Here is a 13,745-nt window from a genome sequence, read left to right on the forward strand (position 1 = left end):
CACCACAATGTAAAAAAGATGTTGAAACTCTAGAAATAGTGCAGAGAAGAGCAACAAAGATGATTAGCGGACTGGAGGCTGAAACATATAAAGAACAGTTGCTGGAATTGGGTATGAAAAGAAGGACTAGCGGTGACATTTTCCAATATCTCAGGGGTTGCCACAAAGAAGAGGGAGTCAAGCTATTCTCCAAAGCACCTGAAGGGATGACAAGTAGCAAAGGATGGAAACTAGTCAAGGAGAGAAGCAACTGTAATGTATTGGGCTTTGTCTTACCAAAGAGTATCAGTGAGGTTAATTGCTGGAAGGTTGCTTAAGCAGGGAAGCTGGCTAACGACTCCCAGCTCCTCAGACAACGGGTCTCCAGCGCTGCCATTGGCTGCTTCTAGGGCAGCAATAGGTTGCTTTGACCGCCACCTAGGGGCCAGGGTATAAATAGCTGCATTTGCAGCCCTGTTTCTCAGTTCAGTTCCTGTAAGGAACTAAAGAGTGATTTTTGCTGAACTCACTTGCCTGGTCTCTTCAAGCAAGCACAGAACCCAGTATATAACAGCAACCTAGAACTAATAAGAAATTTCCTGACAATTAGAGCAATTAACCAGTGGAAAAACCTGCCTCCAGAAGTTATGAATGCTCCAACGTTGGAAGGTTTTTAGAAGAGATTTCACAACCATTTGTCTGAAATGGTATAGGGCAGGGGTAGGCAACCTCGGCTCTTTTATGACTCATGGACTTCAATTCCCAGAATTCCTGAGCCAGCTTGGCTGGCTCAGGAATTCTGGGAGTTGAAGTCCATGAGTCATAAAAGAGCTGAGGTTGCCTACCCCTAATATAGGGTTTCCTGCCTGAGCAGGGGGTTGGACTAGAAGACCTCCAAGGTCCCTTCCAACTGTTCTGTTCCTATTCTTTCCTTACCTATCACTGATGTGCAATCTTCCCTCCCTCTGCACCCAAATGACTCCTGGGAGTTGCTGTCAAAGAATGCAAATGACCAGCTGTCTGCAAGGAATATAAATCCTTCCATTCCCCACCATCCAGTCAAGAGTTGAAGAAGCCTCTTGGACGAGGAGCGAAACGTCTTCAAAGAAAAACAAGACAGTCCAGGTTGCCTCGTCAAAAAGCACCTTTGGGGACGACTACGGCCTGAATGACCTGGGACGCGGTGGCTCAGTGGGTTAGGACACTGAGCTTGTCGATCAGAAGGTCAGCAGTTTGGCGGGTCGAATCCCGAAGAAGGTCGGCAGTTTGGCGGGTTGAATCCCGAGTGCCACGTAGCAGAGTGAGCGCCTGTTACTCGTCCCAGCTTCTGCCAACCTAGCAGTTCGAAAGCACGTAAAAATGCAAGTAGAAAAATAGGGACCACTACGGTGGGAAGGTAACAGCGTTCCGTGCGCCTTTGGCGTCCGGTCATGCCGGCCACATGACCACGGAGACGTCCTCGGACAAGCGCTGGCTCTTCGGCTTTGAAACGGAGATGAGCACTGGCCCCTAGAGTCGGAAACGACTAGCACGCATGTGCAGGAGAACCTTTACCTTTACGAATGACTTGAGAATCTCCATAGACATCTGCTTTCAAAGCCACGCGAAGAGGGTGAAGACTCCATGGGGGGGGGGGCAGTTCGTTCACTGAGCAGGCGGCCGGGGGGGGGCCCTCCTCGTTCAGGGGGATTTGCTGCCACCTCAAGCTCCAGTCTCGAGGTTTGCGGTTGGATGGAGCTCCTTTTTTTCGAGCACCGCGGAGCGAGCCTCCCCTTCGGACCAGCGTCGCCCGGCTGCTCGCTAAGATTTCATAGAGGGGGGGGGGAAATCGGGCTAAACCCGGGCCGGCAAGCCCAGCCACTCCGTTACCCCAAACTCCTTAACCTTGCTCTCTTAGCACAGAAGGAGGCAGCGGTAGAAATTGTGAGACGATAATGAGGCCTCCTTTTGCAACCACTGATTGGTTCATCGGGCGGGATGGGATAGATCAGGGGTAGGCAACCTCGGCTCTTTTATGACTCATGGACTTCAACTCCCAGAATTCCTGAGTCAGCATAGCTGACTCAGGAATTCTGGGAGTTGAAGTCCATGAGTCATAAAAGAGCCGAGGTTGCCTACCCCTGGGATAGGTAGACCCAGCTTCCCCAAACCCGGCGAGGGGAGGCGCGGCGCATGCGTGATCAGCCGCCGGCGGTAAGTTTGGCTCTCTGAAATTGGGTAAAGGCGATCGTTCGCGCTTCTGATATTTGGGGCCGCTCTCGTTGAGTGGTTTTCCGATGGTGGGAATGTTGGGAACACCGAGCGATTAAAAAAAAAAAAAATAAAAAAAATTCCTCCGGCCCCGAAAGGGACGCTCGCTTTTCTTTCCCTATCGACGCCCCCCCCCCACCGGAGGGAGGTTTTTTTTTTTTCCCCCGCAAAGTTTGGGTTCTTTGTTGCCATCTGGTACGTAGTCGGGTCCATTTCTCCTTTCCCCTTCCATGCAGAAAAGCGGAAAGTTTTATAAACTTCGGGGGGAAAAAAAGCTTAATGGACGTTTCTTAGGCTGGGTAAGTTTCAAAGCTCTGGGATAAAATGCGGCTGATCCGTGTCTACTTCTGCGTGATGTGCGGTTGTGCTTAACCGAGTTTTAAGTTTCACTTGCTCGTGGTGTTACGCTTGTGCTCAGGAGAAGATTTTGGTAATTAATTACTCGCATCCCACTGAAGCAAACAAAAAGTTAAAGCAGGGGTCTTCAAACTTGGCCCTTTTATGACTTGTGGACTTCAACTCCCAGAATTCCTCAGCCAGCATACGCTGGCTGAGGAATTCTGGGAGTTGAAGTCCACAAGTCATAAAAGGGCCAAGTTTGAAGACCCCTGAGTTAAAGGTATAAAGTTAAGTATTAAGGGAGGGGGGAAACCCTTCAATATTATTTCTGTCCTGCTCTAGTTTTTGGAAGCAGGAAGAGGCGTCTCCGACGTTTGTAATCCCAGTTCAAAGCATATACAGACAACCTTCAATGTCAGCCGGTTTGGTCTGGTAGTTAAAGGAGCAGGCTAGGAGACTGAGAGTTTTTATCTCACCTTAGACATGAAAGCTAGTTGGATGACTTTGGGCCAATTATTCTCTCCCTCAATCTAACTGCCTCACAGGGTTGTTGGGAAAATAGGAAGAGGGAGGAGTATTGGGTACGTCCACCCCTTGACTTATTTATAGCAATAATAAGGGTGGGACATAAATAAATAAAAATACCTAAAATCCCCAAATCCTTTTAATAGTTTTCCCTGGAACCTTCTTTTTTGACTTTTTTTTGTCAAAAGCCAGTGCAGCGACTTTCTACATTTTGAAACCAGAAAAACCTAATTATGCTTAACACATTTAATAATAGAAGGAAAAAAACAAAAGAGCAAACTGAAAAATATTTTGCATTATTATATTTATTTATTTATTTTTTATTTTAATTCCATTTATATCCCGCCCTTCTCCGAAGACTCAGGGCGGCTTACAAGCTTAGCAGTAGCCTTCATTCTATGTGTATGCCTGCTTATTATATATTTATTATATTATACTTCTATATTGCATAGAAAAGACTGGACTGCCACCTGTCTCCTACTTGAGCGAGGGGTTGGACTAGAAGACCTCCAAGGTCCCTTCCAGCTCTATTCTGATTGAGTTTGTTATATGATCCTGATTATATGCCATGAAGTTGGTATTGAACTCTTAGCGACCACGTAGATATATTTTCTCCAGGGTGATCAGTCCCTAAGCTGGTCTTTCAGTCTTCCAATGGTGCACCCATCACTACTAACTTGATTTCATCCAGTTTGCTGCTAGTTGTCCTCTTGTCTTTCCTTCCCAGCCTCAAAGCTTTCTCTAGAAAGCTAGATCTTCAAATAATATGTCTAAAACAGGATAATATATATTCCTTGAATGAGAACTCTGGATGAATTTGTTTGATAATCCATTTATTTGGATCATTGAACCAGGCAACCCTAGAGCTCAAAAAAGGGAAGTCCATGTATGAAGAACTATACAGGTAGTCCTCAACTTACAACGGTCCATTTAGTGACCGTTCAAAGTTACAACGGCATTGAAAAGAGTGATTTATGACCATTTTTCACAACGACCGTTGCAGCATCCTCATGGTCATGTGATCAGAATTCAAAAGCTTGGCAACTGACTCATATTTATGACGGTCACAGTGTCCCGGGGGCACGTGATCACCTTTCTGACAAGCAAAGACAATGGAGAAGCCAAGCTCACTTAACAACTATGTTACTAGCTTAACAACTACAGTGATTCACTTAACAACTGTGGCAAGAAAGGACTTAAAATGGGGCAAAACTCACTTAACAACCGTCTAACTTGGGAACAGAAATTTTAGGCTTCATTGCGGTCATAAGTCGAAGTCTGCATTAATTCGGAGTGCTTCAAAAGAGCTAGGTGGGTTGTCAAAATCAGGACTACCAATACGGAGCAGCTAAGAGATACCAAATATTCTAATTTGTTGCTGTTAATAGTCATCTGCATTTTTAAGCTCCAGATGATTTGGACCAAGCAGATGCAGCTGTGGTATACTGATCAAACACTTAAGTATTTGTAATGGTTGGCATCTTTATTAAAATTATACGCCGAACGCAAACTAGTCAGCATCAGTGGCAAGCAAGCCTAAGTTAAACTGAGTCAGCTGAAGTATCCTGAATATGGTCATTGTTATATAATATAAATATTTATATTTATATAAATATAATGTTATGTTTATATAATGAAATATATATTATATATAATTATATATTATAATTGGTTCAAGTGGTAGATACCATAATGATGCTGAATTCAGTTCATTGAAAAAAGCATTGAAAGGAATGTGATTTTTTTTTCTTACTAGATAATTGACTGGAATATATTGCCTTCTCTACAGTAGGCTTGTATACTATGCTAAATAAAATAAAAAAAATACCCACACTGTGCTTTTCTCTTAAATAGTTCGCTGAGTTGTGGTTTAAATCAGTTACAATTAGGTAGGCTCATAAATCATGCTAAATCAAAGCTAAAGATGTTTTTATTTTTTATATATTTATAATATTTATAAAATTTATAGGTTGCCCATCTTACCTCATGTTAATTACTTATCATACTTGCAATTATACTTAATATATGTGAACAGGGATACTACATATGTCATCTTTGATCATTATAGATCAGACATGTCAAACACAAGGCCCGGGGGCCAGATCCGGCCCGCGAAGTGGTTTCATGCGGCCCGCGAAAACATCCTGGAAACAGTGAGGGAACGGCCCCCACTGCCTTGGCCCTGGCCCAGAGACCCTCCTTCTGCCAGAGACCCTCAGATCTGTCCCACTCCTGCCCAGGCCCCCATAGGCACCCTTGATGCCAATGATGTAGAGCTGGCCACGCCCATCCAGTAGGCCATACGCACTCTAGCCATGCCCATCCAGTAGGCCACGCCCACCCTGGCCACACCCACCCGGCCCCCTGAGGGCAACTGCAAAGCTGATGCGGCCCTCAATGAAATTGAGTTTGACACCCCTGTTATAGATCAAATTACAAATGTGCAATTTAATTTTTAATCCATTGCAAATCACTTTCTAGATAAAAAGGAATATTATAAGCTTATAGTTGTGCATGTGTATTGTTAAAACAGAACCACTACTAACCCTTGTATTTAAATGTACGTGAAGCAACTATGTAGAATGCCTTCTAAAGAACCTTACTCAACTCTTTTTTCATGCCACTCAGCCAGCAGTTCTTGAAGGACAGCTGCAAAAATGGATAAAGACCAACTCCATGAACCCAACTCCATCTGCTCTAGTGTGCTTCATGAAGATGCAATTGTTATAAATGATTCAGATAAAGATGCTACCAAAGACAGAGATACTTCCACATCCGTACTTTCCAAAGATTCCTGTTTATCTGTGGCTTCAAAACAACTGGTTGAATCAAAAAGCAAACAGAAAACTTATCCTGAACTGCCACCAGCATATGTGCTTCCTTACCTGGTTTTAATTGAGAATTGTCTTCATTTGCCATTTCCCACCATCAGGAAACAATGTCTCACAGGGGAGATACTGTGCAGGATAGACTCTTTATTGCTGAGGCGCAAAAAGAAGAAACCACCTACTTCACTTGAACCAGCAAAAGTACCGACATTTCAAGGTTGACTAGGTTCTCAGTTGTAATTGGGGATGAGTAAAGCATTCAGATAAAATGAAAATATGGGTTAATGATTTTCAGAACTTAAGAATGAAAGCCAGTCTTTGAGCCCAAACAGTTAAGTAGTGGATCCTTTTGAAGTCAGGGAGAAGTCCTGAATATTGTGTTCAGAAAGTGAATTATAAGAGAAGCAAAAGATTAAATAAAAGAATCAGCTGCTGATTGGGAGAATAGCTATTTTGTAATATGAGGAAAACTGGAGATAAATATTAAAGTCAGAAGGATCTAGGTCTGCCACAAATAAGATTTCTGCTTAGAAATTAGTAGTAAAATTCATAAAGTCTGTAGTTTGCAAATCTGATAACCATAGATATTGTGGCTAAGAATCTTGGGAGTAGCTGTCCCAACTTATGTGGAAGATGCCCTGCTTCAGAGCATTTACATAACCCATAGTTTCCAACCTGATTGTCTTCCAAATGTGCAGACTTTAGCTTCTGGAATTCTCAAATTGTCACACTCGCTGGGAAATACCTGGAAGGGGCCCAGATTGAGTAGGCCTGAGTTATACTATCAGTTTCACATCAAGCTTTGTCTAAAACGGTGGCTGAAATAGAAGTGGTATTTCATTGGAGGACAGGACTAAATGTGGTCACTTAAGCTTGATCTTGACCTTCCACCACCTTTAGTTCAAGTTACAAGCAGGGAAAGTAGCCTCTACTATCTGGAAATTCACATAACCCATGTTTTCCTGAAAATAAGGCCCGCCCCTTTTTTGCTTCCAAAAGAGGCATTAGGTCTTATTTTCAGGGGATGTCTTCCACTGTCTTGCCTCGCAGCAGTGGCACTGACAGCCCTGTCCAGAAGGAGCCTGTGTGGCCATTGGCCCACTTCTTCTGTGACCACTCGCCACTGCTCACGTGTGTCATCCCCAGCCTCCATTTTGTCGGCAGAAGTTTTCAGGAAAGGCCTCTGCAGCCCAGAATGGAGCTCTGGGATGATGCATGCATCACACACACACACACACACCAGCCTCTGTTTCACCAGCAGAGCCCTTTCAGGAAGAGGCCAGGGGAAACCTGAAGGCCTTTGCTGGCGAAATGGAGGCCAGAGACAACATGTGCGAGTGGTGGCCAGCGGCTGCAGAAGAAGTGGGCCAGCAGCAGCCATGCAGCCGCCTTCTGGACAGGGCTGCACACTGCTGCAAGGTGAGGCAGTTGTCGTGGCTTGGAAGATCTGGCTGTGGGGGCCCTAAGGTAAGCGCATGTGGGGCACGTGGGGCTGCTCCACCCCCCCCCAGCTTTATCTGTGCGTCTCGTCCCACCTCATGCAACCAGTGGGACAGAGTGGGCGGGGTCTTAACTAGGGCTTATTTTGGGGGCAGGGCTTAGATGCATGCATAAAAATCAAGCTAGGCCTTATTTTCAGGATAGGTCTTTTCGGAGAAACATGGTATGAGCAGAAGCTTCATGCAGGTCCTAGCCAGCTTGGCTGATGATGCCAGGTATTATGGTAGGATTTGTAATTCTGCAATATCTGGAAATCTGGTTTACAACCCCAGCTTTACAAGAACAGAATTGTATTACCAAGCTGGTTCCTTCTTTGAATTCTCAAAAAAGAATTCAATAGGCTATCTAGCAGCAATAGGCATCTGCAGTTCCCAGTCCCATAATAATGTTTTGGCATAATATATTGAGTACTATTCCTTTTTTAATTTTTCTCAGCCAAGGGGGAAAAAAACATATCCACTAATGTCTGATATGATCTGATATTCTGTACTTTCTCTCTTTCTTTAAAGAAAGAAAATATGTAACTTTTGAAGGCCTGGAGGATCTACAGTGGAAATTATTCAAAGGTCTGCTAACACGAAAGCCAAAAACAATAGGAATTTGGAAGGAGGCAAATTACAGAAAGAAATCTGTTACAAGTGTTATCCGTGAAGGAAAGGAATACATCCTTCCCCTGCTACCTAAAGACTGGATAATTGATGACTCCCTCAAGTTTTCCAAGGAAAAGGTTTTTTTGTGCTTTTTAGAAACTTAGTCACACCTGTGACTATGTAGCAGTCCCTGGAGTTTAGAAAGAATGTATGTAAACAAGCAGTAAACAACACTTTGTGCTGGACATATAGTGTGATGCCATTATGTAATTTGCTTATTGTAACATAAAATAGGGTTATTTTGGTTTCTAGCAAGCCAATTCTTCTTTCTTTTTGTGTGTGGCTACAATAACCTTTTCTGTTATTCCATGTCAATTTATAAACTCATGATCTGGTGTTCTCCAGATGGACCTCATGAGAAAATCTGAAGTTGCAGCCCCACCTCTCACCCCACTAGGTAGACTAGATCAGGAAATCAATTTCACAGGAAAACTACAACTATTTTTTTTATTGAAATTGGTTATAAAAAACAGAACTTTGTATGATTGTGCTGTTCCTCCCCTCTTATAGTTCAGTGAATTAGAGAGGTATCTCAGCTGTTTCCAAACATAATCTGGATGTTCTGGACTTAAATAATACTTCAACTTCATTTACCTAGGCCACAGCACATATATTTCCATCAAGGTCATCTTTACTCTATGCCACCAGAGCTAAAAACAAAAGGGCGGTACTCTATTGGAGAATATGATCTTGCTGCTTGATTGCCACTTCTTGGTCTCATTTTACTGATATTGATAGACAACAAGACTATTCTGCTGAATGCTGTACAAACACCTTTACAGGCCTTTGTTTGGGAGATCTAAAGAGACTTGATGGAAGAGCTAGAGTAGGGCTTTTCAACCCGTGGTACGTATACCACTGGTGGTACTTTGGCACTTGGCGGGTGGTACACAATGTAGACAAGTGTAGCTAGGGGGAATGAAATGAAGCAGTGGCAGTGCTGATGAGTTGAAGTGGCGGCAGCACCGCACAGGCCTGGGGGAGAGTCAGCTGGAGCTGCGGAGCTCTACTGAGAGCCCAGGATCGGTGCGTGCAGCTCCAGGTGATTGGCGCTTCTGGCAGCCTTGGGGAGGTGGCCGGCAGCCACATGCAGTCTTTGGGTGGAGATTCGGATGTAGCTATGGTGTTGCTGGGGCTCTGCTGAGAGCCCAGGATCGGTGTGTGCCGCTCCAGCTGATCAGCCCTTTAAGCATACCCGGAAGAGAAGGAGGAGAGGATATAAGAGGAGGAGGTTTTGGCGGGAGAGGGAAAAAAGATGACAGGGAAAGATAAGGGAATGGAAAAAGAGAGGGAGAAGAGAAGAGGAGAAACTTCTGTGAGACAAGCAGTGAGGAGAAATATTCAAAATATTAGATCAGATTAGCAACAATCCTTATATATATTGATAAATAGTTATTATAGTCCTGTTAAGTATGTACACAATATCACCAATAAATGCAAGTGCTTAACTATGGCATGCTGATGCTATTATGAATTACTAGTGGGCATAAAATTGGAGGTTGAACCATGGATATGTCTTAAGGAGCTTACAGATGAATGTCCTGTGATCTGAGAATAATATCCAATGGAGTGTATTTAGGGATGGGAGAGATGGCTATTTCTATCTAAGTAGCTGCTGTTAGTTACCCTATGTTGGCTATTCAAACTGATCAAGGTTTTTAGATACTAGTTGTCCCCATCTGAAGCACACTGGACATAGAAAGGAAGGCCAAGAGTAAGCCCGCATTAACCACAGCTGGACAGTAGGTGTTTGGTCTGATACCCTTTCTTTGAATCATCTAACTCGGATCCCGAATGCCCAGGCCACAGCCCACTACTGGGCCTTCAGCTATTCAGAATTGGGCCACAGAAGTGGGGCGAGCGTATGTGCACACTTCCATGAGCAGCAGTGGGTGAGTGTGCTTGCGCAAATGGAGCTGTGAGTGTGTGCTTGCCTGCCACTCAAGCGGAACCAAATTGGGGAACTCTGATCTCATTTCATCAATTATTTACAAAAATGTCACAGCTACTTGACAATACCAGGTAATCCTCACTTAATGAGGACAATCGGGACCTGTAACATGGTTGCTCAGTGATGCCAACATTAAGCAAAGTATCATAGGACCTTGCCAGAATTGCAATGTAACTTCCACTGCAGTTGTAAAGCACAACATTTACTGTTTGTGTGTGTATGTATGTGTGTGTGTGTGTGTGTGTGTGTAACCAGTTTTTTTTAATGGCAGTAAACTATAATATTGAAATCCCACAACATCTTAAGTAAATCACTTTAAAGCATCATATAAACCTAAACTTAAAATTATCATAGACTTTCAAAGCTACCTGCTTGACTAACTTATGGTGTATACTATATTATTTTACAGGTAGCTTTGACTTAAGTATTTTTGACATAAAAGTCTATGATAATTTTAAGTTTAGGTTTATATGATGCTTTAAAGTGATTTACTTAAGATGTTGTGGGATTTCAATATTATAGTTAGTAAATACTGCTTTGGGTTTATTTAATATGTTATGAGCCTTGGTGGAGCAGTGGGCTAATGCCTCCTTAAGTAACACCAGCTGCCTGCAATTAGTGCAGGTTCGCATCCCACCAGGCTGAAGGTTGACTCAGCCTTCCATCCTTCCGAGGTAGGTAAAATGAGGACCCAGATTGTTGGGGGCAATAAGCTGACTTTGTAATAATGCCGCTTGGGGTGTGTGTGTGAAAGCCCTAATAAGCAGGCATATACATAGAATGAAGGCTATTGCTAAGCACATTGGTTTGGGCTTAAATTGTAAGCCGCCCTGAGTCTTCGGAGAAGGGCGGGATATAAATGGGATTAAAATAAAAAAATGTGACCCCAGTGAATTTAGTTTATCCAATAAACCTAGTTACATCATATTTTATCATAATATTTAAAACCCTGTGTGAGCATTGTATGTGTCCTTAAAAGAAAGTGAAATTCTACATATGAATAAAGGCATGTGACTGTATATTATGCACAAATATAGAATCACTGCTAATAATTGTACTGCTAGCTTACTGATGAATATATAATTGCTGCAAAACACTCTTATGCAAGATTTTTAAGCATATGTTTGATTGAAATATACAACTTAGAAGAAGCCATTACATATCATATTTGTGACAGCACATGTAAATCAGCTTAATATAGTATTAAGTGTGAAGTTTCAACAATTATTTTCATGATCAAATATGGTTTAATGAGCATTTTTAGTTTGTATAGGTATGTATTTTGGTTAGGAGAATTTATCTTTTGAACTGTATTGTTGCCTGGCTTTATTATTGAACTTGCAAGCAAAAAATGTGAAGCTACAAATGTTAAGCATCTTGAGTAAAATGGTAGAAGAAACACTATTTGGTAGTGTTTCTATTTTAAAAAACCAACACACCGATCTATTATGCTAGGATATATAACCAAGTAAAACATATGTTTTCAATGTTAGGCTGGCCAGCAGATGGCAGCAGACATATAATTTTGCCCAAAAATCATTTGCTGGCCCAGGGGGGGGGGGGGGGGGGAAACCCTATAAAATCCAAAGCTGAGTGATAGCTTTATTGAGATAAAAATTATGCATAGGGGTGTGACTCTTTACTTAAAGCAAACACTGTCAATCACAAAAGGTCTTTAGCAGTAAAGTAAATAAAATGAAAAAATTCTTTTCACAGTTCTCGTATTGCAAACCCGTATTTGCTTACAGACAGCCATTCAGTTAAAGCAGTTCCTATCTAGCAACAATTTCTATGCAATTAAGTGTGAACCGTATTTAAATCATTGCTTTGCAGAAATTACAATATTGGGGAAAAAAGCATTACAGGTTCTTTGGATGCTGTGACTATGCTAGAGAAAAAGTATTGCAAGCAGTAATATATATGCCAAATGTATCTGTTTGGAACTGCCATTCTCAGAATTTCTAGCCAGTACATTGCAGCACTACCATCCCACTATATGTGGGGAAAATAGCATTAGCAGTAGCACTTACATATTGCCCCATAGTGTTTTACAGCACTCTCTGGACACTTTACAAATGTCAGCATATTGCCCCCAACAATCTGGCTCTTCATTTTATCGACTGGATAGAAAACTGAGTTAACCTTCAGCCTGGTCAGGATTGAACTCCAGGCTGTGGGCAGAGTTTGCTTGCAATTGTGTATTCAAAGCACTGTGCCACCAGGGCTCCTTAAGCTGCAAATAATACTAAACTCATTCCTTAATAGACATAATGGCACTATCTATGTACATTATTAGACCTAGTTTGGTGTAGTGGTTAAGGCACTGGGCTAGAAAATCTGGGAGTTCTAATAAATAAATAAATAAACTTTTATTGTCAAAGTACAACATGTGTACATTGAGATTAGCTGAGCCTCCCCCCCCCCCCGTGCTCTCTCCCCCCAACACACAGTGACAACAAACCCTCCATCCCACTGTAGGCAAAAAGCCAGTTGTGTGAGCTCGGGCCTGTCACTCTCTCAGCCCTTAGAAAGAAGCAATGGCAAACCACTTCTGAAAAACCTTGCCAAGAAAACTACGGGGACTTGTCCATTCAGTATCTGGGAACTGCCACCATTGAACAAAAGGAAAAAAATCCTAAAAGAGATAGTAGGAGTTTGATTGGGCACATAAGCAAAATTTTATGAGGTAGAAAATCAGGGAAAGCCTAACATGCAATCACCATGAATATGCTCAGAATGCACATAGAAAGGGCTGGAATATCATGGTAGATATGATGGAATGCATTGTTCCTGAAAAGAGCACAGTTGCCTTTGCTGGGCCTGGTGTTTAGGCATTTCAGATAATGTGCAGATCTCAGTTTACTTTAAAACGTATATACCAAATTATGTAATTTGATGAGTAGTGATGAGGTCCTCATTGCTACGCTTCAAATTTCATAACGGAGCCAGAAGCTTCCTTCTAGGGAAGTATCAGCCTTGTCAGGTAGGCCAGACAAGTATACCTGGAAGTATTAGCTTACTCTTTTAGTGTAGTGTTATGTTAGATTGGCAAAATATTGCAAACCTGAAAACACATATCTCCCCCCACCTCACCCTTATAATCTAAGACAGTGGCCCCCAACATTTTGGGCACACAAGTTCCTTGGAAAGAGGTTTTTCCACGGACCAGAGGGGGCGTGGTTTCACATGCTGCCTGCATCCTGAGGATGGGGCTTCGCTTGTTTGTGTGGCCGTTTGTGGCATGCCACAGACTGGTGCTGGTCCACGGAATGGGGGTTGGAGTCCCCTGGTCTCAGAAACTAGGGAGGCGCCTTCATTCCTACATTCCTTCTGTGAACTCGGCTGCCATTTGCCTGACCATTGTCTGCTCTGTGGCTTTTCTCCCTGCCTCCCACGGTCATTCCCACATACCATTGCAGAAAACCACAAAAGCAAATTGTTGAGATGTGAATGATGATAAGTTAGGTACCCAAAGTAGATTCCATGGTGTTGTTTGTGCTATGAGGTCATGGCATATGTTTTGACATAAATATGGTTTGTTACTTATGCCTCTAACAAATCAGAATCAGGAGCACATGTGCTACAGCTAATCCACTGTTGTAATCATTCACTGCCTTACAATCTCCTGCATTTTGATGCATTAGGATGACATCATAATGGCCGAGAAAGGACATCTGGGACTGTTGTAGTCCCAGAACAATATAAATGCATCTAAAAGGCACT

At 42.7% G+C, this 13,745-nt stretch overlaps 1 long non-coding RNA gene across 7 annotated transcripts; it reads left to right on the top strand.

Annotated features, from left to right (window-relative positions):
- The first annotated feature begins 1,009 nt into the window (after positions 1-1,009).
- On the top strand, positions 1,010-11,426 carry LOC308662520. 7 transcript variants are annotated; one of them, XR_014025215.1, is made up of 3 exons: positions 1,010-1,203; positions 5,722-6,138; positions 7,931-11,426. It is a non-coding gene; the product is annotated as an uncharacterized lncRNA (long non-coding RNA). The 7 variants fall into 7 exon arrangements; XR_014025216.1 differs by having other exon boundaries at positions 1,184-1,279; XR_014025217.1 differs by lacking the exon at positions 1,010-1,203 and adding an exon at positions 2,074-2,528.
- Positions 11,427-13,745: the final 2,319 nt, after the last annotated feature.

The sequence above is a fragment of the Vipera berus genome (genome assembly GCF_964194415.1).
Source record: "Vipera berus genome assembly, chromosome: 2".
Taxonomy (NCBI): domain Eukaryota; kingdom Metazoa; phylum Chordata; class Lepidosauria; order Squamata; family Viperidae; genus Vipera; species Vipera berus.